We start from the raw sequence: 22,207 nt of genomic DNA, 5'->3' as shown, positions 1-22,207 counted from the left end.
GTGGATCACCTGAGGTCAGGAGTTTAAGACCAGCCTGGGCAACATGGTGAAACCCCATCTCTACTAAAAATACAAAAATTAGCTGGGTGTGCTGTTGCGTGCCTGTAGTCCCAGCTACTCGAGAGGCTGAGGCAGGAGAATCGCTTGAGCCCAGGAGGCGGAGATTGCAAGTGAGCCGAGATTGGGCCATTGCACTCTTGCCTGGGTGACAGAGCGAGTCTCCATCTCAAAAAAAAAAAAAAAAGGAAATGATGTCTGTTATTTCAGACATAAACAACAAAATAGGTTTGGGGAAAATTAGAATATTGGCTGACTTGCTTACATATATAGTATGGTTTTATATTACTTTCATTTTAGATTATATATAAGGGTAAAAATATAGTTTAATATATAGGGGTAGAGAATCACCATAGTAATTTTAAGACTTGGCATCTAGTGGCCTTAACACAGTTTTGATGTTGCTAATTTATGAGGCTGAACTAATTATTCACCTTTCTATGGCTGAGTTTGATCTTATTTAGTAAATTAGTATAATAAAACCTTGCTCTCAGGGGTTTTGTGAAAAGCAATCAAATGACATGTGTGAGCAAACAGTGAGCAGTTGCTGGCATATATTAGATACTTTTTAAGTGCCAGTATTGATTTCTGTCCAATTTACTTCTACTTTTGTTTCTGAAAATTAAATTTTTAGTCATAAAAATAAGATGGCTTTCACACATTCCTCAATATTCTCTCTGAGTTCATATTTAATTATGACCAGAAGAATGAATTTAGAGAAGGTGTATTTCAAACACGTCAAATAGTGACCATGAAATCTCATGTTTAAATGAATGACTTCCATGTGCACACACACACAGTACTCACAATTTGCATTGGGTTTTTCGTATACTTTAATCTAGGGTATCTCTTTTACTAAGTTTGCTTTCCTAAATGAACTGGTATAGATAATGAAGAGAAACATGTATACTTGACCCCTGAACAATGTTAGGGTTAAAGGTATTGACCCTTTTGCAGATGGAAACCCATGTATAACTTTCGACTCCTTCAGATCTTAACTACTGTTAGCCTACTGTTGACCAGAAGCCTTACTGATAACATAAACAGTTAACACAAATTTTCCATAAAATATGTATTATATATTACATTCTTATAATAAAGTAACGTAGAGAAAAGAAAATGTTATTAAGAAAATTATGAAAAAGAGGAAATTTATTTACGTTCATTAAGTGGAAGTAGATCATCATAAGGGTCTTCATCCTCATTGCCTTCACTTTAGCAGGCTGAGGAGGAGAAAAGAAGAGGAGGGCTTGGTCTTGCTGTCTCGGGGGTGGCAGAGATGGAAGAAAATTAGCATATAAATGAATCCATGCAGTTCAAAATGATATTGTTCAAGGGTCAACTGTAGTTGAAAAATTTCCCTTCTCCCCAAGGAAGCCTAGTTCATTTTCCTGATTCAAAGTGTTTTCTTATTTAAATATTATAATACAAACATTTAAATAGAAATCTATTTTTAAAATAAATAATAATAGCAGCCTTCAGAAATAGTCAAGTTATGGCCGGGTGCGGTGACTCACGCCTGTAATCCCAGCACTTTGGGAGGCCGAGGCGGGTGGATCATGAGGTCAGGAGTTCAAGACTAGCCTGGCCAAGATGGTGAACCCCGTCTCTACTGAAAATACAAAAATTAGCTGGGCATGGTGGCAGGTGCCTGTAATACCAGCTACTTGGGAGGCTGAGGAAGGATAATTGTTTGAACCCAGGCAACAGAGTTTGCAGTAAGCCAAGATCGTGCCACTGCACTCCAGCATGGGAGATACAGTGAGACTCTGTCTCAAGAAAACAAAAAACAAAAAAAAAAACTCAAGTTATATCTTGTTTTATCTATTTTTAATCTTTTAAAAAGCATTTTCACTTAACTGATACTATGCTTTACATACAATTTAATATGATGCCATTATTTACTCAATATAATATAGACAATATTTTCATATCTTTAACCACTCTCTTTGCTAGCCTTCTTTTAATAATTTTACACTTTTTTTTGTTTAACTATTTCCTTGTTTAGATAAACTCCACCTAACCTTCTCCCCCTCCTCCCCTTGCTCTACAGGACTAGATTAATTCTCCTAATTATATGTTTCCAAGTGCTCATCCCAGTTATAATAATATATTGTGTAATTTTGCAGTCATGATTATAATGTAACTTCATTAGTTGATGTGATAATGTTTCACGTTTCTCTCTCACCCATACTGAAATATTCATAGTGTCAGAAACTAGGGCTGTCTTCTTTGTTATTGTATCTACATAACACAGGAGAGTAATTTGCTGCTGAAAGGTTTTCTATAAGTGATTGTAAAAATATTTTATCAATCTAGATATGCTTTACCTACATTTATACGGATTTAATTAAAATTCATTTTGATATCTCAGGCTCACTTAGAAGACAGAATAGTTCCACCCTGCATTTGTTAAGAGATGGATCTGATAGGAGGATAACCAAAAATAATATTGAAATATCTGCCACTTTGATGGTTCTCTGAGCCCAGTCCCAAGGATTGACATATGAAACCTGGAATTAAAGTAGTAGTAAAACTGATAGAGCTGTTCCACTAGAATTCTTATGAACATTTGTTCTAGTACAATTGGTATTGATAACTTTGGCTTAGGAAAAAAAGAAGATCCAAGATTTTTAGGGATAATTATTTCTGGAGCACACAAGACTCTACCCTACTGGGTATCATAAATATTTAAAAGAAACATGAGTGTCCGAAACTTCCATGACATGAGTGATAATTCAGGAAATGCCATTTTGTGCTCTTACTGTGACTTTATACTTATTTACTGCATAGTGTGTCTTATGAAATACAGTTTACAGAAAAAAGGATTACAATTGTAAAGTCATAAAATGTCTTCCTTGTAAGATCCAGTGAAATCGGCAGCATCAGATGTTTAGAATCTAATATCATATCTGTCGTCTAATGATTTGCCTTGGAGAGGTGAGTGTGCTGGGTACCACGAGCTTTATCATAAATTAGCCATGTGGATTTGGGAAGCTCTCTGAGGGACTTTATTCACCTATAACATGTATACAATTGCCTTTGTATTAGAAGCTGTTTTGAAGCACAAATAAGGTAATATTTCTAAGCTGTTTAACACTATATAAGGCTAATAGTTTGCTCTTATTTAGAAGTGAACACTTATTTAAATGCTGATTCTACCATTTTCATGGAGGAGCTGCAGTTAGTTTTGCATGCTTGGTTTTAGTACCACTTTACATTTCTATTAACAATACTTATTTGTGGTTAAAATTATAGCTTCTGATCTGTAGAAATGATTGGGCTTCTCTAATCTCATGAGAAGAGTAATTCATTACTCTGATTTGATTGTTTTTATTGTTTGTTTTTAAGTTAGCCTACTTTCAATGCTTGAATTGTGTTTTTTTTTTCTCTTTAAATATGTATTCAAAGTAAAAGAAAAGTCTTTCTGAGATATTCATCGAACATAGATGCTCTGTTACTGGAAACTTCTAGGGTGAAAATAAACTTTACAAGGTTTTTTTTCTTTTTTTTCCATTCATATAAGTGGATTCCGGTGATCTTAAGTTGAACTCAATGAGGTTGAAGATAGGTGTATTCTCTTTCTGTATTTTCTCAAATATTTCTGAGAAGACTGAGTGTTATATAAACTGAATGTGCCATCATTTTTGGTCAGTAATGGTTGCATAGTTTACTGCTGTGAAGCAATTCCTTCCACTGGCACTTTGGTTAGGTTATTTTTGTTTTCACATTCTTGTCTATGGGTTCTTAATTTCTTTTCCTGAGCTCAAGAGAAAAACCAATTGTTTTGTAGCCAAGCTGGTCTATATCTTTGTCCTATCCTCTTCTATACAATTTTTGAGAGAGAAAATCCTAGTGAGAACAGGATCGTGGTAATTGTGCTGGGTTAGGGGATTCGCTTAGCCCTGCTCTCTGGCCTCAATGACATGATTCCAATCAATAGATTTATTCCAACTTACTACAATACTTCTTTTTCCTTTAGTTTGGATGTAGCACTAATGTTCTTAACTTTGAAATCCTTAAATGTTACTGTGCAGAATCCTTGAATCCTCATATGCAGGCAGCAAGCTGGTAGGTCCACTCAGAGCTGTGTCCAGGATTGGTGCAAAGAGTCAAGGATTAATTATGCTCTACAAGCAGCAGGTCAATGGAAGAAAAAGCACATTTCCAGTTTTAACATCCAAGATGAGGATACTCTGTTTTGTTTTGTTAATTTTATATGTGTGTGTGTGTGTGTGTGTATAAGTTGACACATACTAAATTATTTTTAAAATATAGTGTGATATTTATAATCATGAATATAATGTGTAATGATTAAGTGATGATAATTAGCATATCTATGAACTCAAATCTTTTTCATTTTTTCAGGTTTATAACAAAATCCTCTCTTTTATTTGAAAATATACAATTAATTATTGTTACTGTAGTCTCCCTACAGTGTTATGGAAAATTGAACTTATTCCTCGTATCCAGCTATAATTTTGTATTTGTTAACTAGTTTCTACTTCTCCCCTGCATCCTTTACCTTTCTCAGCCTCTGGTAAACACTTTTGTACTCTACTTCTCGACATCAACTTTTGTAGTTTCCACATGTGGGTGAGAATATGTAGCATTTAACTTTTCGTGCCTGACTTCATTCACGTAATATAATGTCCTTCAGGTTCATCCATGTTACTGCAAATGACAGATTTCATTCTTTTTTATGGCTGAATAGGTCTTCATTATGTATATAGACCACACTTTATTTTTCTATTCATCTGGTGATGGACATGTAGTTTGATATCATATATTGACCACTGTGAATACTGCTGCAATAAACATGGGAGTGCACATATCTCTTCAACATACTGGATATATATCCAGTAATGGCATTGCTGGTTCATATTGTAGGTCTATTTTTATCTTTTTTAGGAAACATTCATATTGTTTTCCATAATGGCTGTATGTATTTACCTTCCCACCAATAATATATCAGTTTATTTTTCTCTGCATCCTCACCCGCATTATTTTTTTTTGTCTTCTTAATTATAGCCATTCTAACTGAAAAGAGATAATATCTAATTGTGGTTTTGATTTGCATTTTTCTTATGATTAGAGATGCTGAACATATTTTTATATACCTGTTGTCCATTTTTTTTATGTCTTCTTTGGAAAAACTTATCTGTTCAGATCCTTTGCCCATTTTTAAATTGTATTATTTATTTCTGGCTTTGTTTGAGTTTCTTGTGTATTCCAGACATGAGTGCCTTAATTGAATGAATAGTTTGCAAATGTGTTTTCCCATTGTATAGGTTGTCTCTTCACTTTATTTATTGTTTTCCTTGCTGTGCAGAAGCTTTTCCATTGATGTAATCCTATCTGTCTATTTTTGCTTTTGTTGCTTGTGCTTTTGAGTTCTTATGCCAAAAAATTTGCCCAGGGCAATGTCCTGAAGTGTTTCTTCAAAGTTTTATTTTAATAGTTTTATAATTTAAGGTCACACATTTAATTCTCTAGTACATTTTGAGTTGATGTTTGTTTATAGTGAGAGGTGGGTATCTAGTTTCATTCTTCTTATATACGGATATCTAGTTTTCCCAGCACCATTTATTAAAAAGACTGTTCTTTCCCCAATGTATATTATTGGTGATTTTATCAAAAATGAGTTAGCTGTAAGGGTGTTGATTTATTTCTGGGTTCTCCATTGAGTTCCATGGGTCTATGTATGTGATTTTATGCCAGTTTCATGCTGTTTTGGCTACTATAGCTTTGTAGTATAATTCGAAATTAGGTAGGGTGATGCCTTCTTCTCTGTTCTTTTTACTCAGGGTTCTATTAGCTATTCAAGTCATTTGTGGTTCCATACAAATTGAAATTTTTGTTTTAATTTCTGTTGATAATGTCATTGGAATTTTGATAGGGATTTCACTGAATCTGTAGATCACTTTGAGTAGTATATGTATATTGACAATATTAATTCTTCCACTCCATAGGCATAGGACAGTTTTCCATTTTTTGGTTCCCTCTTCTTTTCCTGTCATCGGTGCTTCGTAGATTTCTTTGTAGAAATCTTTCCCTTCTTTGGCAAGTTTATTCCTAGATATTTCTCCTTGTTGTAGCTATTGTAAACATAACTACTTTCTTGATTTATTTTTCAGATTGATCATTGTTAGTGTTTATAAATGCTGCTGATTTTCATATGTTGATTTTGAATCCTGCAGCTTTACTGAATTCCTTTAGTAGTTTTAAGCATTTTTTAGTGGAGTCTAGATTTTTCTTAGTATAATATCATATCATCTGCAAACAAGGATAATTCAACTTTTGTCTTTTTAGTTTGGATGCCTTTTATTTCCTTCTCTTCCCTAATTGCTCTGGCTATGACTTCCATTATTATGGTGAATGGAAGTAGTGAAAGTCGACATCTTTGTCTTGTCCTAGATTTTAGAGGAAAGGCTTTTTATTTTTCCCTGTTAAGTATGAAATTAGTCGTGGGTTTTTTGTTTGTTCATTTATTATTTATTTATTTATTTATTTATTTTGAGACAGAGTCTCACTCAGTCACCCAGGCTGGAGTGCAGTGGCACAATCTTGGCTCACTGCAACCTCTAACTACCAAGTTCAAGAAATTCTCGTGTCTCAGCCTCCCAAGTAGTTGAAATTACAGGCCCATGCCACCATGCCCATCTAAGTTTTATGTTTTTAGTAGAGATGGGTTTTCGCCATGTTGGCCAGGCTGGTCTCAAATTCCTGACATCAAGTGATCCACCCGTCTCGGCCTCCCAAAGAGCTGGGATTATAGGCATAAGCAACTGTGCCCCACCTAGTCATGGGTTTCTAATATATGGCCTTTATCATGTTGGGGTATATTCCATACCCAATTTACCGAAAATTTTTATCATGAAGAGATGTTAAATTTTATCAAATGCTTTTTTGGCATCTATTTAAAAAATCATATGGTTTTTGTCTTTGATTTGTCCTTTGTGATGTATCACATTTACTGATTATGTTAAACCACCCTTGCCTCCCTGGTATGAATCTTACTTGATCATGGTGAATGATTTTTAAAATTTGTTGAATTTCATTTGCTAGTATTTTGCTGAGAGATTTTGCACCTATATTCATCAAGATTATTGACCAGTAGTTTTCTCTTTGTGTCTTTGTCTGGTTTTGGTATCAGGATGATTCTGGCCTCTTAGAATAAGTTTGGAAGTATTCCCTCCACTTAGATTTTATACAATAGTTTGAGTAGAATAGGTATTAGTTCTATTTAAAGGTTTGGAAGAATTCAGCAGTGACTCTGCCAAGTTCTGGGCTTTTCTTAGACGTGAGATGTTTTTTACTATTTCAATTTCATACTCGCTATTGGTCTGTTCAGGTTTTCTGTTTCTTCATGGTTCAACCTTGGTAAGTTGCATGTGTCCAGAAATGTATCCATATCTTCTAGGTTTTCCAATTTTTTTGGTGTATAGTTGTTCGTAGTAGTCTCTAATAATCCTTTCAACGTCTGTGGTATCTGTTATAATGTTTTCTTTTTCTTCTCTGATTTTATTTATTTGGGCTTTCTCTCTTTTTTCTTAATTAATCTGGCTAAAAGTTTATTGATTTTGTTTATCTTAAAAATGACTTTTTGTTTTATTGATCTTTGGGTTTGTTTGTTTGTTTGTTTTAGCCTTCATTTCACTGTTTCTTCTCTGACATTTATTATTTCTTTCCTCCTACTAATTTTAAGTTTGGCTTGTTCTTGCTATTCTAGTTCCCTGAGGTTCATCATTGGATTTTTTATTTGAAATCTTTCTACTATTTTGATGTAGGATCTTATTGCTATAAACTTCCCTGTTAGAACCGCTTCTGCTCTATTCTATCGGTTCTGGCATATGTGTTTCTATTTTTATTTTTAAAAATAATTTAAAAAATTTCTTTCTTAATTTCTTCATTGATCCATTGGTCATTCAGGAACATGTTTTTTTACTTTCCATATACTTTTAGTTTCCACAGATGCATTTGTTATTGATTTCTAGGTTTATTCTCTTGTGGTCAGAAAAGATATTTGATCTGATTCTGACTTTTTAAAATTTGTTAAGGACTACAATTTAACTTCAGTGTTTCTTTGTTGATTTTTTGCCTGGATGATCTGTCCATTGCTGAAAGTGGGATGTCGAAGTCTCCTATGATTGTTGTATTGCAGTCTATTTCTCTTTTTAGATTTATTATTTGTTTTATATTTTTATACATAAATATTTATTTATAATAATTATATATGATCATTATATAATATCATTATACAATGACCTTCTTTGTCTCCTTTTATAGTTTTTAGCTTAAAGTCTACTTCATCTGAAATAAGTATAACCACTTCTGCTCTTTTTTGGTTTTCATTTGCATTGAATATGTTTTTCCATCTCTTTACTTTTAGTCTATGTGTGTCTTTATAGGTAAAGTGAGTTTTTGTTGACAGCATATAGTTGAGTCTTGCTTTTTAATTCATTCAACCACTGTATATGTTTTATTGGGGAATTCGGTCTATTTATATTCAATGTTATTATTAACAGGTAACAACTAACTACTGCCATTTTGTTACTTGCTTTCTACTTGTTTTCTTACTTCTCTCTTCTTCTCTTTCTTTCTTAATGTCTTCTCTTTTCCTCTCTCTTTTTTTTTTTAATATCCTCCTTTGTGCTTAAGCAATTTTCTCAGGTAATATATATTTTAATTTGTCCCTTTTTATTTTTAGTGTATCTATTGTAAGTTTTTGCTTTGTGGTTACCACAAGGCTTACCAAAAAAATTCTATCATTGTAACAAGTTATTTAAAACTGATACCGACTTAATTTTGACTGCAAAATTTAAAATGAAAAGAAAAAAAGAAGCAAAAACAAAACCTATATGCATTAACCCCCTTCTTTCTTTATATTTTGAGTTTTTAATGTCACAGTTTACATTTTTAGCAATGCCTATCTCTTAACAAATTGTTTGTGTTATTATTATATTTAATAGTTTTGTCTTCTAACCTTGTTAGTAAAGACATTAGTGGTTTACATGCCATGGTTACAATATTAGTGTAACAATCATGTTAGGATTTTTTATTTTTTGGTTTGAAGAACTCCCCTTAGCATTTCCTGTAGGTCAGATCTGGTAGCAGTAAAGTCCCTCAACTTTTGTTTTCTGGAACCAGCCTGTTTCTCCATTTTTGAAGAATAGCTTTTCTGGGTACAATTTTCTAGGCTGGGATTTTTAATTTTTCTTCAGCACTCTGTATATATTGTCCCTCTTTTGCCTGGCCTATAAGATTTCTACTGTGAAGCCTGCTGCCAGGTGTACTGGATCTTTCTTAAATGCTGTTTCCTTCTTTTTGCTGCTTTCAGGATCCTCTCAATGTTTTGTCCTTTGAGAATTTGATTATAATAGGTATTGGGGTATTCTTATTTAGGGTGAATTTGATTGGTTGCCTTTGACCTTCTATTACCTGGATATTTATGTCTTTCCCCAGGTTTGAAAAATTTTGTTATTATTTCTTTAAATATTTCTTTGAATAATATTTAATTTATTTCCACTACTTTGTCTTTCTCATTTCCCCTTTTTCAGATTAATAACCTAAATATTTGCCCTTTTTATGTTATTTCATAGATCTCAAAAACTTTGCTCATTCCTTTATTTTAAAGTTTTTCTCCTCTGACTGTATATTTTCAAATAGTCTGTCTTGGAGCTCACAGATTCTTTCTTCTGTTTGGTCAATTCTGTTGGTAATATTCTATTGCATTTTTTAATTCATCCATTGTATTTTTCATCTCTAAGATTTCTGTTTGGTTTTTTAAAAAATTATTTCAATTTGTGTTAAATTTCTCCAATAAACTTCTGAATTAATTCTCTGCGTTTTGTTTAAGCTCAATGAGCTTCCTTAAAACAACTATTTTGAAGCCTTTATTTGAGAGATCACACATCTCCACCCCTTTAGGTTTGGTCTCTGGCACCTCATTTTCTTCATTTGGTGAGGTCATATGTCCCTGAATGTTCTTGGTGCTTTGGACATGCAATGATATCTGTGCGTTGAGGGATTAGGTATTTATTTTAGTGTTCGTATTCTGACTTTGTGTTTGTCCTTCTTCAGAGGACCTTCCAGGGATTCTAAGCAGACTGGCAAGTTTCCTGAACTTGTGACCACTGCAGCTGTTTCAGCACTAAAAGACATTTTATAAGCCCAGGCTGGCTGTGAGTGTCATGAGGACTCCAAGACTGATGTATCTTTTGGGGCCAGATGGACCTGGGGAAGACCAACCAAGGGCCTGAGTTGTGTGGGAATGCTGTCCGAGGATCAGAGACCAGCAGACTGTCCTGGTGACCCAAGCAAGCATGTTTCCCAGCAGGTCTCCACATGAGTTGGGTGGTTCCCTGACTGTAGTGAAAGGTGCTGGAGTTGAGACTGGGCCCCTTCAGGATCTGCTTTGAGAAGGAGGCTGATGGCCCTGTGTAATTGGCCCTGATGGGCGTACATTACCCAGCAGGCCCCCGCACAAGTTGGATATTTCCTCTGTTTTAACAGGAGAGGCCAGAACTGAGACTGAGCCCCCTTGGTATCTGCTGTGGGATAGAGGCTGAAAAATATTGTCTCTACTCAGAAGGGTGCATTTTGCCTAGCAAATTCTTAAACAGATAGCATAGTTTCTGATTGCAGCAGGCAGGGACTGGAGCTGAGACTGGGTCCCCTCAGGATCTGCTGTGGGATGAAGCTGGAGATCCTCATCTCTTTGGTTCAGAGGAGCACGAGTCTCCTAGCAAGTCCCTGTGCAGGCAGGATAGGTCTCTGCAGTATAAGGACTGGAGCTGGGTCTATACCTCTTCATCACCTATTGTGGGACAGAGGCTGAAGAGCCCAATCTCATTGGTTCAGAGGGGCATGCATCTTCCAGGAGGACCCTGCAAAGACAGGATAGTTCCTTGACTGCAGCAGAAGGGGCTGGAGCTGAAACCGGGTCCCCTAGATTTGCTATCAGAAGGAGGTTAATGAACTCACCTAGGAGGCTCAGACTCCTGGGCTGAAAAATATAAGTGAATCTCCCTCTGGGTCCTTGTGCACACAGCTCTGAGCTGAGACTTCTGCTGAGTGGAACTGGAGTTAAGCCACAGGGCCACTCTCACGTTCACTTGCTAGAGTGATATTACTGGGCAGACAAGCCTGTCCACCAACGCACTGGAGTGTACAACTCCTGGATTCCTTGGCAGATGGTTTTGGTTGCAGGCTCGAGAACAAATTGAGCTGTAACCAAAACTCTGGGAAGAACGGGCCATTTCCAGATGTGAACAAGGGAGCAAGCCTAGTGGATAAGCTACCTGAGTATCAGTCTGCACTCTCGAAATGATCCTTCAAGGTCTTTGGCTCCACTTGGGTTTCACAAACTCCTACCTGAGTCATGAGGCTATGGATGGGTGTAGAGTTCTTATTTTGGTGGGGGGAATTATGAGTGGGTTACCTTCTGTTTCACCATCTTAGTCTTCTTTTTTCAGGTATAATAGTCAAAGGGGTCAGGACATTTGCCTTGCTTTACATATGCCTTATGCTCCAATCATTTCGCGGTGTGCCTTATTCTTAAATAACCATGCTCTGAATAGTTTTCTGTGTCAAGGTTTTTGTTTCTATTTACCGTTTGGTTTGAGATTCTCAAATACTTGTACTCCCTATCCTGGCCTCAGTCACCTACACACACACATGCACACACACACACTCACGCATGCACACACACACAGACATACACACATGCCCTCTTCTTTCCTGTAAGCTAGAGGCTATTGTGTATTGAAGAATCAGTTCAATTGCCACTTTCTCCATTTAGCTTATTTTGTTTCTTGTGAGTTATAAGAATTAAATGCCATATTTTAAGGACCTAACTCATACTAAATATTTGCTTATATATTCTTATTCATTTTTGATACACCTATGAAAATTACAGGAACTAGTTAAATATTTGCTAAATATACTAGATAAGAATAGAAATAAATGATATATGGTGAATATGGGAACAATATATACCTCTAAATTTTATTAATTATTTTTTATAATATTAATATAAGTGACTGAATAATATCAATCTTGAATTCTACTTGATGTTTTTGATGGAGATATGTTTCAGCCCATATCAAAATGATAATCCGCCTTATTCCCCATCCATCCAATAAATTCATAAAACAAAAAAGTATTAGCAATTAAAAGACAACGGCATTTCCTTATTTCTTTCTGCACCCTGAAAACCTAGGATGGACTAATAAGTGGCCAAAGGATTTTTTTTTTTTTTTTTTTAGTAAATGAGCCATGTTAACTATAATTCTACTGTATGTAAAATAATCAGACAAACTGTAAGTATATCAAGTCTTTTAGATGAGTTGCTTTCCTTATAGACACATAGCCGATGGTGTTTTAGATGCAAGTTGCATTAGGCATAATCATTCCTGGAAATCAGATCCAATACTAACTTGGAATCATTATTACCTTGCACTTAACAAAAGAGGTTATTATTTTAAAAGTACTAAATTAACTGGCTGCCTTTTCAAACAAATGTGCCATTTAACTTTGACTGTTAATTGCAGGGCATTCTAGATTACTTGGTAGTCGAACTTACTAAAAAAACAGACTAGTTTATAATGGAACATACACAGGAGAAGTTGATGCTGAGACGAATTAGGCATGAAAACACAGAGGGAGGAGCTTCCTCATAGGAAGACGTTTACTCTATGTAAAGTTCTATGCTGGGTTTCTTCAACCATTTTTCAGTAACATTTTTAAACAATTTTAAATGCTTCCATAAATCTTTTGAGGTATCTGTTATATTTCCCTTTAAAGATGCTTCTGGTTTTTCCATAGTTTGGAGAGTGGTGTATAAATCTTTCCCCAAAGAGAAAGAGGGTAGAAAGGAGATTGATAGGCCACTAAATGATAAGGTGATGAAAAGGCTTGGAAAGATAATGACCTGATCAAATAAAATGACTATTTTATAATAAGAGCAGTCATTTTTCAGGAGAAAAGTTGGAAAAATAGGGATTAAAACTGCTTTTCTCTACCCTTACCCCCTTGCAATATGGATTTATTAATTTTAGATCAATTACTTTGTAATGACTAAACTCTCAAGTCCAAAAGCTATTGCATTATAGAGTACAGTGAAAATCGAACATATGCAGCAACATATCACCTGCATTGGGAAAGAAGTATTTGTTTTCTGCTTCAAGCTCTTACAAATTACCTGCAAATCATTTCACAGTGGAGATAATTAAAACTATCTTCACCTTAATTTCAAGCATAGTCATTCTTTGTGTTCTCACCTAGCCTGTAGTCATATTTTAACCAGACTCATTACAAAACACATATGTATTTTCAACATTTGCTATGTTTTGTTGTTTGTCACTTGTTTACATTTATTCTCAAGCATCTGGGCAACTGGATTCTAGTGTAGTCATGCTCATATTTCTTGTAAAATCTTAGTCAATCACTGAACCGCTCAGATTCAGCAACAGGATGGTTTAGTCTAATTGGAGTCAAGGATCTGTTTTAGCTTTAAGATGTGATACTTTAGTTCATTCTCTTTTCTCTGTTCTCTCTCTTCTCTCTTCTGTTGTCTCTGTTTCACTTTCTGTCCTCTGACTCCCAACCCCACTATGTTGGGCCAAGGTTTTTTCTCCCCACTCTACTTCCTAACACCCGGACTAGTCTTGTGACTCTGGAAGGCAGCATCTCTGGGCTTCAGTTTCTCCGGGTTAAACATCATGGTCTCTGACTCCCATACAATCACAAGACAAGGTCAATCAATTTTGTCAAGGTGGGAATTTTGTCAAGCTGGGAATTTGGTGTTAAAGGTGTAGGAATTAGATGGTCAAGCACATGGATTTGAGGTCAGATAGATTTGGCCACAAATTCTAGCTGCTTCTCTTGTATCTATGGGACACTATCAACCCCCCTTCTTCCTTTATTCCTCTTCACCTTACCAAGTCTCTTAAATAGCTTCTCATTTCTCTTCCTTTACCTGTTCTAAAGTGTCATCTTATGCCATAATTTTCTCTGTGTTCGAACTGATCTAGCCACCCAAGCCACATTCAACTTTTAAAAACACCCAAATCCTTCTATGTCAGAACTTTAATCTTTACTGTCAAGTTAGTTTAAATGGCCCTGCCATCAGCTCTTGGAAAAGAAGTCTCCTCATGCTTTAGATTTCAAGTTAGAATGTGACCTTTCCTGATCACCTTTTCTAGGCATTCACACATAGTTTTCCAGTCATGATCCCAATTTTCTTTCATAACAGCAATCTGTTACTTTCTTAAATAAAAATCACAAATATCTATGTTTACCTCCTTGTTTTTCTTTAACTATTGTATTATAAGCTCCATGAGGAAAGAAGATGTCTTGTCTCCTAGGTCCATAACTCTTAGCCAGCACTGAGAACTGTTTTTGGCACACAATGGAATTTAATTATCTGTCTAATGAATTAATGAATAAATGCATGTGCAAGTTTCTTTTCTCAAACTGTAAAATGGGGAAAACAACCCTTACCGCATAATAACTCAAGAATTAAGTTAATGGTTATAAAGCACTTATCTAGAACTAGAACTTGGTGACCTCTCAAAAAATGGTGGTGGTTTTCTAATGGATAAGGTCCATATGATAAGATTGAAATGTTTAACTTCACAGGTGTAGCAAAGTGGAAGAGTTACCAATGGTGACTATTCCTAAGTATTTCATCCCATCATATCTGCCACACCTGTTCATACAATCTACAGCTCTGTACTGTAGCTCCAGCCTCTAAGATTATTTTGAAGGTAGCAGCACACAGGGTCCAAAAAGGCTATTGTTCAGCTGCTTTGAGACTCATACAAGGGCAACTGTCCCTGGCATGTCAACCCATTTTATGCAGGCTTCCTTTTGGTAGTTAATTGCTCATGTCTTCTCTTTCTTATAATACCATACTACTTCTCTGTAACATGATTTTTCATCTTCAGCAAGCAGTGTCTTCTTCTGAGCCTAGGTTTTCTCATTTGTAAACTTGGAAGCATACTAATATTATTTCTTTTTTCATAAGAATAATAGGAGATGTAACCCTACTCTGTCACATATTATTTACATGATCCTAGGAAACATTTTAGCCACACAAAGCCTCAATTTTCACATGTGCTTGGTGGAGTAACAATAATTAGTTCTCATGTCTAGTGAAAGCAATATGGAGTCTGTAAAATCAAACTGGAAATTGTTAAGTAGTTTTCCCACTCTGTGCTGAGAATGGAGGGGTTCCCAATCCAGGGTGGTCTTTCACTCTGTCCTCCAAAAGATTAATCTGGGAAAATAACAAGTATGTGCATTAAATTATTAAGCACACTTGCAAACTGATTTTAGTAATATAGGTGAAAATGTACTGGAGAAAGGAGATATCCACATGAGTTAGAGCACAAGGGACAACTTCAGGGATGGAGTTACATGGATTGGAACAAGGAAAAGATGAGCAGAAAAATAAGACCTCTACTTGGAATTAAAGAGGAAATGGATTTTTGCCAATGAAGACATCAGCCAGTTTGGTCTTTTCTATTTCATCTATCCTTCCCTGTTCTTTGACACAGAGTATGACCTTGATAGGGTGAATTATTTAACTAGAACTTTCTCATTGCTAGACTAGCATAGAGTAGCCTACTTTTTATCCATATCTCTTTTGAGAATTGGTTAATTAATGTTTGTAAATTAGCTAATTAGCATTACAAGATTTTCTCCTCAAAGGCTCTGTAAAATACTAAGTAATTTCTAGGGGAAAACACATCAGCCACACTTGTTAAGGGAGGGAGCACAGGAGACCTCCTTAAGAGCTTGAACATGGACATGGGCAGAATGTTATTTTTCCAAGCAGGACGTAACATGACCAACACTGGAGTGGCTAGATGTTACGTTAGTAAGAAACATCTTTCTCCTTCTCTAGGACAAACACAGCCAGTTCTTTCCTAACTGAAAGTGTGTTCTCAATGGCTGTTTTTTCCTCGGTGTTAGAAACAATGCCCTTCAATTGACAAATTCTAATAGAAACAGGAAGGGCTTCGATTACAAGTTGCTGAGAATCACACTGAGATATGCACATTCAACATCATCATTTATTTTAAAGATAACCACAGAAAGGTGCTAAGCGTTGTATTCTGCTTCTCCTGCTAGGAGTACAGAATAAACATGAGAGGGGAGGGTGTGATCGATTAACCTAAACGTGGAGTCTTCATATTAATACCAAACAAAAAAATCAGTCACTGTCAATGATAGGTTTTTCATTAACATCACCATTGAATGACCTTCCCACTTTCTAGGTGAACATTGACTTTTTTACCTTAACAAATTGAAGCTTGATGTTTTTGTTTAGAAAGCCAGGCCAACCATATCTACCTCTTAATTTGCTGTGAGGAGGAAATGAATGAGTATGCACAAAGTGTCTGGCACAGTAAGTATGAGTTCATGTCTTTCTCCTTTTCCTTGCAACTAGTATGAGATAGGTGTATAGTAGACACTCAGTAACTGCTTCTGGAGTGAATGGCTCATCTGACCATCTCACAGTTACATTCAAAAGGGAAATAATGGTCTGGAATCTGAACAATTCTACATCTGAGTCAATTCTGTAAAACGTATTATCGTTTGCTTAGTTTAGTTTTAGAAGACTTATTTTGAGTGTGTCAGATAAAGGAAAGGTGGAACTAAACAGCATTTCCTTAATCAGGTTTCAGAATGCTAATATATACTATACATTCATTTTATTACATTTCATTTTTAGAACAGGGAGAACACTCATCCAAAAAATAAAAAAAGAAAGAAAGTGTGGCTCTTTCCTTTTAAGAACCCGAATTATAATATAGAACATAACTTTTTAATATACACAACATGTTGTCATACAGTTGAAAAAGTAAATGCACTCGAGAACTACAGAGGGGTGAGATTTTTCCCCCAAGATTTCATCAGGCAAGGGAGCAGGAAAAAGATAGCAAACTGGCTTAGGTATGCTCACTGATTTACTTGCTATTCAGAGAAACCCAAATCCATTTATATCAGTGTCAGGGCTGGCTACATTATTTACAATGCCTGATGCATAATAAAAATATGGAGACTTACTTTTGTTCAAACATATAAAACTTTTAATCTCTCTCAGGTCTCTTTCTTGACCTATCATGGTATTTTTTATTTGCTATTTAATGTCTCATCTTTCAGGCAGGGGTTACTCCCAGGCATGTGCAGCCCCTCACAGGCTCACCAGTGCTACCCTGCAAATCTGCATGTGTGCACCAGGACCCACCAGCTGGAAGATTCTCCTTCCCACCAGCCAGGACGGGGAAGTAAAGTGAGGCATCTTCCTTTCCCATGAGTTGGCCTATCTGAACCCATGAGGAATAGACCACATCGAAGTGATTGTAATCTGTGCTCTGGGCTCACTTGCTAAACAACATGGCCAGCCCAAGACGGAGAAGGCTGCCTCATATCCCAGCTGGAGTCCTCAGTTACCTAACCTTGACTCTATAACATGCCCAGGCCCCTTCCAGGGTTGCAAGGCAACATTGGTTCCTTGATAGCATGGGAGGAGCAGGCCAACTGGGACCCAAAATGCCAGGTGGCAGTGAAGCATGCAGTGGAAAACTCATCTCAGGGAGGTGGGAAAGTAGTGAGGCTGCCAAAGAGGGGATTCCCTTGAGCTTAATCTCGAAGCTCCCAGAGCACGTTCCATTTTCACTGCCAAAATGCAAATTAAAATCTAATTTATTAAGAATTTAAAAACAATGACTGCAGAACATTAAAGCCCAAGCATAAGACCCTTCTGGGTGTGGAGCTTTGTTTGACTGCTCTGGTTGCACACCCATGAGGCCAACCTTTCCAATGTGCTGTTCAGGAAAAATATGAGAGATAACAGGTACTGCATCTTGCTGAGAGTGAGTTTTATTTCTAGAAGTTGATACCCTTCAGGAAAGTGCTAAGCAAGGGAGTGAGGTTAAGTCAGTCAGAGCTAATCACCAATTTTGATCTCAAAGCTACAAACTTAACCATTCTGAGATAGAAGTGCTTTGACTCAAGGACTACAAAGAAAGATGACGAGGCTGAGGCAGGTCCCAGATGAGTGCTAGTTTGGTGACTATTCTGTTACCCAAAGATTTACATCAGTTGTGTTTGGACTTAACATATACTTCAAATGAAAATACATGAATCAGTGCAATGTAAAGATTGGGAATGGCTTTTCAAATCAGCCACAACTAGATCTTAACTCTATTTTTGTGACTGCCTAACAATGGGCAAGCTGTGGCCTATCTCTGAGCTTTAGTTTCCTTTTTGATAAAATGGGAATATATGTCTTGCAGAATTCTTGTGAAAGTTAGAAGGACTCATATATGTTAAAAAATGTCTTATAACTTCAGGAAGCTAATGTTTAGTTCGTTAGTAGTTAGTTTCCTTTCGAATTTTTCTGTCATCATCCTTAGAACATCTGTCAGCCCTAGTAATCAATTTGGTTATTTAAAGGATCACTGTCAAGAAAATTCAGGTAACTAGGAGATTGAAGCATGTAGCTTGTAGTCTTTCTAAGTTAGAAAGACTCAAAGAAAACCTATAGCAACATACCTCATGAAATCAATGGTTTGTCAACAGTGCCCTCAAGACTCATCTTCTCAAGCCATAGCACACAGGGACTGCTTTGAGCAGAAGAGTTTCTGTATGCATTTCTCAAAATCTGACAATTTATTCTCCAGTACAATCAAAGCAAATATATACAGAGGGAAGTTGTTTGCTCAGCGGCTATAGTTCTACAAGAACTGACTTGGCCTCTGTCTTTGGTTTTGGTTGATTGCAAAAATTAACGGTAATGGAAAGTGCTAAAGACCAGGTATATTGAGGGGAGCTGTTACTGTGTTGTCTTGACTTTGATTTTGACCTTAAGTAACTTACTTCACATATCTGGACCTCAATGATTCATCTAGGAATAAGTACTAAGGATGAATTAACATGGATGAGGAAATGATACTGTATGTAAGTGCAATAAAATTATCCCTTTGGCTTTCAGAGTAGGGATAGCTCCCAGGAGTGGGGTGAATCCAATGACCTTATCGTCTAATCTGGAGACATAATTGTGTCACCGCAATGAATACTGTCTACTATCCACTGGGCTCTATGCATCAAAGTTAATTTTGAGAGGAAAAAATACATAGACAAACCAAAACAGATTCTTTTCAGATTTCAAAATATCCTTCTTAAACGTTTTGGAGGAAGGATGGGTTTTGATTTATAAAACATTTCTGAAGTTAGTTTTATTGTTCTGATGTATTTTATTATGTAATCATTGATTTCTTCTAGACTCAAGAAGAATTTCTATATTTAGACCTAAGATGTTTGTTTCTGAATTAGATAATTTGTCTTTATTAGTTATAAAGCATATGCACAGACTATGAAACATCTACCTTAAAACCCACATACAAAAATCTGTGTTGATCATCTAAATTATTTTTAATTTGCCAATTTGAATGATTTAGATACCTTGCCCCTTCAGATGTGTAATTGTGAGTTAATTACTTTCTGTTTAATTTAGACTGAAATGAAGAAACTGTATGATATCGTTTGTGTTTTTCTATTTGGTGTTCACTATTTGACATCAGAAAGTCTGATTTGACAAATGTGTTTTTTCAGATAAGTAGTTCTAATCAAAGTGGTATGATTTAATTTTTAAAGTACTTTTAAGAAGAAAATTTACTCAGAGGTAAAATTTATAACTTTAATATTATTTTCATCTCAAGTATGAACATTAGGTGCCAATTGTTTTATCTCCATATAAAATGATGAATGTGTGCACATGCCTAACAGAAAATATACCAATCTCAAAAAAGGCATCTAGGTATCCCAAAACCAGTATCACAGGGACACAGCGTTAATTTGTTTAGGTGAGAAGGAAAAAGAAAAACAAAAACAAAAAGAAAAACAGACAGAATGATTTAATGAAGATATAACATAGAGAATGCTTTTGAAAGAAGACAAGGGAGTAGTATTTATTTGACTTTTAAACACATTCAAATCCATTATATTGAATTTATATCAAGGACCAAGAAAGGGAATTGCAGGTTCCTGAAGATGCAGAGTGAGATGATGCAATGGTACTGCAATTTGCAGTTGTTTCCTTGATTGATGTTGGTTTGTTTTCAATGGGCACAGTGTTTCTTTCTGATTACTGATATCAAATACATCAAGAAAACATCTGTTGCCAGGCTGCACCTTGTATATTTAAGACGCAGAGCTGATAATTTTTTAATGAATATATTTTCAATTAATGAAGTAACTAATAATGATGGACAGAAAAGATGCTTAGTGAAATTTTTCTTTTATTGAAATTTTACATAAATTAAAATCCTGCCAGTATAAACAAGCAAAAAATTAAAATTTACAATTCAAAAAAAGACAGTTGATTTGTACTTTCAAATTAAAATAATATGTTTTAAAAAATGAAATCTTATACCAGCATATTACTATCATAGCAATGAATTAACATTGCAATATCCGTTATCAAGCCCTAACTTCTGCAAAGTTTTCAATGGGTACATCAAAATTGATCTTCTCCAATATTCGTGGACAATAACCAATTTAATTAAATCCATTAACTGTCAATCTGCCTCTGCTTATAGATGATCAGAAATGCTTTTTATTAATTTTATTTTTAGAAGTTTATTTTACATGTATATTTATATGCAGTCAGATTGAGATAGAGTGTGAGAGTCACAACAAATCCCATTTTAAAACAAATTCTAGAAATTTTAATACTGTCTGTGTGTTTATTTATGATAGATCCAGAAATTTTCAAATAGCCTTATGATTGTGATAATTTCAACAGAAAGTGAAACTCCAAGTAGTCACATGGAATGCTAGAACTAAACTAACTCGAGTTGTATTTCTATACCTTTTTAATCACTGTGCTATCATTGTTTATTTTGAACCAACTGTTTAATGTAGAAATATATAGTGCTTGTAATAATTTTGGATCTCTTTCTCTCTGCCTGTTTTTAAAATTTTTAATATATCCAGAATAATAATGAGCCTAACCACATGGCATAAATTCCGTGAAGATAGAAAGAGAGATAAGATGCAAATATGTTTTAGGAAATCAATGGGCCTAAACTCATTTTAAGTCTATTATGACTGTTGTTAATGCTGTTTTATAATAACATGTATAGAGAAATATAAACAAATTGCATTATTAGCTATTATGAAAGATATTAAAACAAATGCAAATGCTATCTTCCTGAGAAAGTAATTTTATTTATCTATTTTTTGCTGATTACATGAGAAATTTAATTTAAAAAATAAAATTTGTATATTTATAACAGAAATGCAATCACTGTGGACTGAAGACAAGTACAGGGTAACAGATAATAATAGTGATTAAAAAAAAGATCACCCACAATCCTCCTCTTCTTTCCCTTCCCAGAGAAAATTGTTGTTAACATTTTAATACAGGGAAACCTTTTCTGGGAGATATTAAATTCAAAGTTCCAAACAAAGCACAGACTCACGGTGATTCTTTTCACAGAAAATAGTATACTTTGATTGCTCCTATTCATATATGAAGTTCAGAGTATCATGTTGATTCTACAGGATGTGAGAAATGCCATTGCAATGGAGTGAAATTTGCTCACCAAACAGTAAGCATGAGAAAACAATGTCTTTTGTATTCTCTGCAAATCATGCTAAAAAAAAAAAAAATCTCTCCAGGAAACACTGGAGTACCTCTGATGGAAGACAGCATTGTTCATTGGAAAGGGCAGTAGAAGAAAATTTAGGGTAACCAAAGTGCTTTCTGTGACGTTAGCCATGGCATTGGAGAATGCTGAAGTTGAAAAAACTAACTTCAGCCAAACCTACCACCTCAGTATATAGATGAAGAAACTAAGCCTCAGAAGAGTAAGAGTTTCCCTGAACTCTTAAGGAATGACATTGTAACAGCTAGAAAACTTAAGTGCCTGATTTTCTTAGTTTTTGTTTTTCCTATTAAAAGATGGATAGAATTTGCATTTCTCTGATGGCCAGTGATGGTGAGCATTTTTTCATGTGTTTTTTGGCTGCATAAATGTCTTCGTTTGAGAAGTGTCTGTTCATGTCCTTTGCCCACTTTTTGATGGGGTTGTTTGTTTTTTTCTTGTAAATTTGTTTGAGTTCATTGTAG

General features: G+C 35.3%; 1 protein-coding gene across 1 annotated transcript in view; it reads left to right on the top strand.

The window, feature by feature from the left end:
• The window catches only part of TENM4 (teneurin transmembrane protein 4), a 3,002,963-nt gene that overhangs the window by 25,665 nt on the left and 2,955,091 nt on the right, over window positions 1-22,207 (top strand). The gene's annotated exons all lie outside the window — the stretch shown is intronic.

Source organism: Pan paniscus, chromosome 9 (genome assembly GCF_029289425.2).
Source record: "Pan paniscus chromosome 9, NHGRI_mPanPan1-v2.0_pri, whole genome shotgun sequence".
Lineage (NCBI taxonomy): Eukaryota > Metazoa > Chordata > Mammalia > Primates > Hominidae > Pan > Pan paniscus.
This window is presented reverse-complemented; position numbering and strand designations above follow the sequence as displayed.